The following is a 7,862-nucleotide window of genomic DNA, read 5'->3' on the forward strand; positions in this document are numbered from 1 at the left end:
TATCTTTCTTTATTCTACGATGATGATACAATTGCGTAGCGAGGTTTTTCAGGGTGTCGGAGAGATGAATTTCGAGATGGATGGTTCCATGAACAGCCAAAACAAGGACTTAAAGAAGCAAAGTCTGTGAGAAGAAAGAATACCTTGCTCTTCCCTAGTTCGTTCCAGCCCATCCAGAGGTTAAATCAATGTGAACCAAAACGAGAAAATCCACAGAATGGAAGAAAAAAGGTGTATTGTCACCTAAGGCACTATGAATCTGTAAATAACCGTATATTCATCGAGCCAGATCTAGCGTAATCTAATTATCGTACCAATAACATATTTTAACTGAGTGTGTTTTATATGCGGGTTTGAGGGAAGATTTCCGTTTCCCACCAGACCTACCCTCTCTTTTAACTAATAATGAGGCGAGTGTCGCTAGAGTTTTACGTTTTTGTGTGATGTCTGGACTTCTTCCCAAAATATTGGGATTGAGATCTTAATGTGCTGTCCAGTGGTTTGGTCACCCATTATTTTTAAGTGGTCACTCAGCCACCGTTACTTCCTTTTCCCTGTTTGTACTGCTCTTTTATTTTTAGTTTTATCTCCCTGTTTTGATGTGCTGTGTCCAATCTTGCAATTTGAACAATACCACTTCTCTCACGATTCGGCTCTGAATTGAACTTTTGGGAACGGGCGCTGATAACCTCGCTGTTGTGCGCCCTAAAACACTAATCATCATCATCATCATCACCAATAACATATATCAAGAATGGTTTCTGTGGGTCGACGGCTCGATGACACATGGCTAGGTATTCACCCTCAGAGATCAAGATGACGGCTCCAACATCTACTGTCTATTCAATCTTCCGCTTTTTATGTTTTTTTCGTTATAAACTATCAAACAATTTATTTATATTTTCATTTCACGAGTTATTTAATTTTAAAAATATAAAAAGCTGCTTCTACAAAAAAAGGAGAAAAGAGTAAAAGAAATTGCCTGTTTCCATGTCTAGGACACGGGCAACGGTGTGTGGACGCGGGCCCATACATATTGAGTTGCAGGCCATGCCTAGTGAAACCCAGTATACTAATAGCTTCAGCTGACACCACTGCAATGCGACCCATGCCCTCTGCCATCAGTGCCTTCTCCAGCCCCATGTTAACACGTCTAAAAGCCGCATTAAGGTGAGGCCGCTTTGGCTTCTCAAACATCGAAGGACAGACGCTGTGGTTAAGAGGCCAGAAACGACCCGCTTTGAGAGATTAAGCTGTGGGTCACATAGCTGTCAGCAAGTGAAAAAAAAAAAAAAGAAATAGACATGTAACAAGGCGTCTACAGGGTGTTACAAAAAGGTACGGACAAACTTTCAGGAAACATTTCTCACACCCAAATAAAGAAAATATGTTATGTGGACATTGTAAGTAGGCTCTTTAGGTTTTTTTATTGGTAACGCCACGTAGCGCTCTGTATGAAAGTCACTGACTGTGCGGTGTGCAGTCTGTGGCTGGTTTGCATTGTTGTTGGCTATTGTAGTGTTGGACAGTTGGCTGTTAACAGCGCGTAGCGTTGCGCAGTTGGAGGTGAGCCGCCAGCAGTGGTGGAAGTGGGGAGAGAAATGGCGGAGTTTTCAGAGCGGATGATCTGGACGTGTGTCCATCAGAAACAGTACATTTGTAAGAATGGATGTCATGAACAGCTATGTATATTATGACTTTTGAACACTATTAAGGTAAATACATTTTTTGTTCTCTAACAAAATCTTTCATTTGCTAACTATGCCTATCAGTAGTTAGTGCCTTCAGTAGTTTGAATCTTTTATTTAGCTGGCAGTAGTGGCGCTCGCTGTATTGCAGTAGTTCGAGTAACGAAGATTTTTGTCAGGTAAGTGATTTGTGAAAGGTATAGGTTAATGTTAGTCAGGGCCATTCTTTTGTAGGGATTATTGAAAGTCAGACTGGGTTGCGATAAAAACATTGTGTATCAGTTTAAGCACAGTCATGTATAATTTTTCTAAGGGGACGTTTCACCATGTGTCCGGAAACGCTTAATTTCCATGTTAGAGCTCATTTTAGTTTCGTCAGTATGTACTGTACTTCCTCGATTCACCGCCAGTTGGCCCAATTGAAGGAAGGTAATGTTGACTTCGGTGCTTGTGTTGACATGCGACCCATTGCTCCACAGTACTAGCATCAAGCACATCAGTACGTAGCATCAACAGGTTAGTGTTCATCACGAACGTGGTTTTGCAGTCAGTGCAATGCGGAGTTGGCAGATGCCCATTTGACGTATGGATTAGCACGGGGCAATAGCCGTGGCGCGGTACGTTTCTATCGAGACAGATTTCCAGAACGAAGGTGTCCCGACAGGAAGACGTTCGAAGCAATTGATCGGCGTCTTAGGGAGCACGGAACATTCCAGCCTATGACTCGCGACTGGGGAAGACCTAGAACGACGAGGACACCTGCAATGGACGTACAGTTGCCGATAACCCTAATGTCAGCGTCAGAGAAGTTGCTGCTGTACAAGATAACGTTGACCACGTCACTGTATGGAGAGTGGTACGGGAGAACCAGTTGTTTCCGTACCATGTACAGCGTGTGCAGGCACTATCAGCCGCTGATTGGCCTCCATGGGTACACTTCTGGGAATGGTTCATGTTGTGACTTGGCAAGACAGCCAAGTCACTATGAGGTGAAGCCGAAAGGCACGCGCTTAAGCCCACGCAGGCTGGCGTGAGGTCTGGAACAGTTAAGGGAATTAATAGTGGCAAATAAAGTACGTAGTTGATGCAATACTTAACTTTAATCCATAAGTGGTGTACATCGGTCTGACGGTACAGGCATCACGAGTTAAATATCTATTGATAATGGCGCCTTGCTAGGTCGTAGCAAATGACGTAGCTGAAGGCTATGCTAACTATCGTCTCGGCAACTGAGAGCGTATTTGTCAGTGTAGCATCGCTAGCGAAGTCGGCTGTACAACTGGGGCGAGTGCTAGGACGACTCTTTAGACCTGCCGTGTGGTGGCGCTCGGTCTGCAATCACTGACAGTGGCGACACGCGGGTCCGACGTATACTAATGGACCGCGGCCGATTTAAAGGCTACCACCTAGCAAGTGTGGTGTCTGGCGGTGACACCACAGTTCATCCAACAATGTGTCAATCCTCATTTCAGTGCAAATGTTCTCTTTACGGATGTGGCTTCATTCCAACGTGATCAAATTGTAAATTTTCACAATCAACATGGGTGGGCTGACGAGAATCCGCACGCAATTGTGCAATCACGTCATCAACACAGATTTTCTGTGAACGTTTGGGCAGGCATTGTTGGTGATGTCTCGATTCGGCCCCATGTTCTTCCACCTACGCTCAATGGAGCACGTTATCATGATTTCATACGGGATACTCTACCTTTGCTGCTAGAACATGTGCCTTTACAAGTACGACACAACATGTGGTTCATGCACGATGGAGCTCCTGCACATTTCAGTCTAAGTGTTCGTACGCTTCTCAACAACAGATTCGGTGACCGATGGATTGGTAGAGGCGGACCAATTCCATGGCCTCCACGCTCTCCTGACCTCAACCCTCTTGACTTTCATTTATGGGGGCATTTGAAAGCTCTTGTCTACGCAACCCCGGTACCAAATGTAGAGACTCTTCGTGCTCGTATTGTGGACGGCTGTGATACAATACACCATTCTCCAGCGCTGCATCAGAGCATCCGGGATTCCATGCTACGGAGGGTGGATGCATGTATCCTCGCTAACGGAGGACATTTTGAACATTTCCTGTAACAAAGTGTTTGAAGTCACGCTGGTATGTTCTGTTGCTGTGTGTTTCCATTCCATGATTAATGTGATTTGAAGAGAAGTAATAAAATGAGCTCTAACATGGAAAGTAGGCGTTTCCGGAAACATGTCCGCATAACATATTTTCTTCCTTTGTGTGTGAGGAATGTTTCCTGAAAGTTTGGCCGTACCTTTTTGTAACACACTGTATAGTTAGAAATGTGTCGCAATGAAAGGCGAATATATAGACGAGTTTCATGGTCGCAGCAATTAAATCTTTGTGACTACCTGTGTTGCATGACGTCGAGCTCCGTGACCTTTGGATGGCCACTGCGCAACCCGACGCTCTCCCGCAATTGGTCGGGTGCCAACTGGTCGCCGAGGGCCGCGCCGGAAATGCCTGTCGCGGAGCCGCGATGATCTTCGCTTCCGCGCCCGCCACGCCGCGCCACTCCCACTTTGTGGCGCCTGGCACGCGGCCACGATACGTCCCACCGCCGCCTACTGGCGCCACGCGCCCAGCCATCACAGCCGCCTTCCAGTGACACACGTCCTCCTGCCTGCACCGACAGGTCCACGCCCACACCAGCCACTCCCTGGCTGCATGTCACACCAGCGCACTTCATTTACGCTAACAAGTCTATCTCTCTGTTGTAGAATTTCAGAACATGTTTTTTGCTCGCGTATCATGTCGTTTCTGCAAACCCAGAATCTACTCTGTGGGAATTAACAGCGATCGTGTGAGACCCAACTCGCTTTATTTGTTCATGAGACCGAGAAAATATTAGATACAGGCTCCCAGGTAGATGCCATTTTCCTTGACTTCCGCAAGGCGTTCCATGCAGTTCCGCACTGTCGCCTGATAAACAAAGTAAGAGCCTACGGAATATCAGACCAGCTGTGTGGCTGGATTGAAGAGTTTTTAGCAAACAGAACACAGCATGTTGTTCTCAATGGAGAGACGACTACAGACGTTACAGTAACCTCTGGCGTGCCACAGGGGAGTGTTATGGGACCATTGCTTTTCACAATATATATATACATGACCTAGTAGATAGTGTCGGAAGTTCCATGCGGCTTTTCGCGGATGATGCTGTAGTACACAGAGAAGTTGCAGTATTAGAAAATTGCAGCGAAATGCAAGAAGATCTGCAGCGGATAGGCACTTGGTGCAGGGAGTGGCAACTGACCCTTAACATAGACAAATGTAACGTATTGCGAATACATAGAAACAAGGATCCTTTATTGTATGATTATAAGATAGCGGAACAAACATTGGTAGCAGTTACTTCTGTAAAATATCTGGGATTATGCGTGCGGAACGATTTGAAGTGGAATGATCATATAAAATTAATTGTTGGTAAGGCGGGTGCCAGATTGAGATTTCATTGGGAGAGTCCTTAGAAAATGTAGTACATCAACAAAGGAGGTGGCTTACAAAACACTCGTTCGATCTATACTTGACTATTGCTTATCAGTAGGGATCCGTACCAGGTCGGGTTGACAGAGGAGATAGAGAAGATCCAAAGAAGAGCGGCGCGTTTCGTTACCGGGTTATTTGGCAAGCGTGATAGCGTTACGGAGATGTTTAGCAAACTCAAGTGGCAGACTCTGCAAGAGAGGCGCTCTGCATCGCGGTGTAGCTTGCTGTACAGGTTTCGAGAGGGTGCGTTTCTGGATGAGGTATCGAATATATTGCTTCCCCTTACTTATACCTCCCGAGGAGATCACGAATGTGAAATTAGAGAGATTAGAGCGCGCACTGAGGCTTTTCGGCAGTCGTTCTTCCCGCGAACCATACGCGACTGGAACAGCAAAGGGAGGTAATGACAGTGGTACGTTAAGTGCCCTCCGCCACACACCGTTGGGTGGCTTGCGGAGTATAAATGTAGATGTAGATGTAGATGTGGAAGTGCCAAAGATCAAATATGCACTATCTGATCATAGGTCTCCAGACATTCATTGGTCGACACTGATGTAGTTTGTGTCCACCCTTCACCTTTATGACGGCCTGAACTCTGCTAGGGACACTGTCAATGAAGTGACTGAATGTCTGGGAGGGGGGGAGGGGCGAACTCGAGCGAAGTTGACGTTCTAACTCATCCCAAAGGTGTTCCATTGGGTTCAGGTCGGGACTCGGGCCGGGCTACTTCATTTCGTGACTGATATATTCCACAAACGATTGCCCCACAGATGCTGGTTTTTGGCAGTGAGCCGGCCGGTGTGGCTGAGCGGTTCTAGGCGCTTCAGTCCGGAACCGCGCGACCACTACGGTCGCAGGTTCGAATCCTGCCTCGGGCGTGGATGTGTGTGATGTCCTTAGGTTAGTTAGGTTTAAGTAGTTCTAAGTTCTAGGGGACTGATGACCTCAGATGTTAAGTCCCATAGTGCTCAGAGCCATTTGGCAGTGTGCATCGACGCGCTGATACCGTCATTATCTCCGAGCTCTTCCGCTGCTTAAGCAATAGGCAACGCTGTGAATGTGTTCATATCCTTCGGCATTTAGCGTTTTCGAGAGTATGATATGGTACCACATCTTAATCCCAAACAACACCCTCATACCGTAACATCACCTCCTCTGTACTTCATTGCTGGCACTACACATGATGGTAGGTAACGTTCTCCAGACATTCACTAATCCCAAACCCTTCCATCGAACTGCCGCAGGGTATATAGTGATTCATCGTTCCAGTCATCCATTGTCCAGTGGCATCAGACTGACTTTTTTTGAGTCATCACTCTTCTGACTGTGTAAGTAGGCTGTTTATGTTTTCTCTATGTAAGTAGGCTGTTTATGTTTTCTTATTGGCAACGTTACGTAGCGCTCAATATGAAAATCACTGGCTGTGCTGTGTGCAGTCTGTGGCTAGTTTGCATTGTTGTCTGCCATTGTAGTGTTGGGCAGCAGCAGCTGGCTGTGAACAGCGCGTCGCGTTGGCAGTTGGAGGTGAGCCGCCAGCAGTGGTGGATGTGGGGAGAGAGATGGCGAAGTTTTGAAATTTGTCATGAACTGCTATATTTATATATGATGATATCAAGGTAAATACATTGTTTGTTCTCTATTAATATCTTTCATTTGCTAACTATCCCTATCAGTAGTTAGTGCCTTTAGTAGTTTGAATCTTTTACTTAGCTGGCAGTAGTGGCGCTCGCTGTATTGCAGTAGCTTGAGCAGCGAAGATTTTTGTGAGGTAAGTGATTTGTGAAAGGTATAGTTTAATGTTAGTCAGGGCCATTCTTTTGTAGGGATTTTTGAAAGTCAGATTGCGTTGCGCTAAAAAAAATATTGTGTGTCAGTTTAAGCACAGTCGTGTATAAATTGTTCAAAGGGGACGTTTCAACTGGTTCGAGGATACTCCCCACAAACTCCTACCTGGGCCAACTTTTACATCTCACAGTAGCAACTGCAAACTACGGCCTCAATTATATACAGGATGTATTCCAATTTCTGTCTTCCTCTATAGTCTTTACCCTCCACAGCTCCTTCTATTACCATGCAAATTATTCCCTGACGTCTTAACCGATGTCCTAACACTCTGTCTCTTCTTCTTGTCAGGGTTTTCGATATATTCGTTTCCTTGATTCTCGGGAGAACCTCATCATTCCTTACTTTGTCACGTCACCTAATTCTCAACATTCTTCTCTAACTCTACATCTCAAATACTTCGATTCCCTTCTGTTCCTGTTTTTCCACCGTCCATCCTTCATTACCATTCAATGCTGTGCTCCAGAAACACATTTTCAGAAATTTCTTCCTCAAATTAAGAGCCATATTTGATATTATTAGATATCTCTTGTCCAGGAATGCCTTTTTGCCAGTGCTAGTCTGCTTTTTATGTCCTCCTTACTCCGTCCATCGTGTGTTATTTTGCTGCCTAGGTAGCAGAATTCCTTAACTTCGTCTGATGTTAAGTTTCTCGCTCTTCTCATTTGTGCTACTTCTCGTTTTCATCTTTCTTCGATTTACTCTCAAATCATATTCTGTATTATTAGACTGTTCATCCCATTCAACAAATCCTGCAACTCTTTTTCACTTGCATTCAGGAAGCAATGTCATCAGCGAATCATATCGTTGACATCGTTTCA

The sequence above is a fragment of the Schistocerca americana genome, chromosome 5 (assembly GCF_021461395.2).
Source record: "Schistocerca americana isolate TAMUIC-IGC-003095 chromosome 5, iqSchAmer2.1, whole genome shotgun sequence".
In the NCBI taxonomy this organism is placed as follows: domain Eukaryota; kingdom Metazoa; phylum Arthropoda; class Insecta; order Orthoptera; family Acrididae; genus Schistocerca; species Schistocerca americana.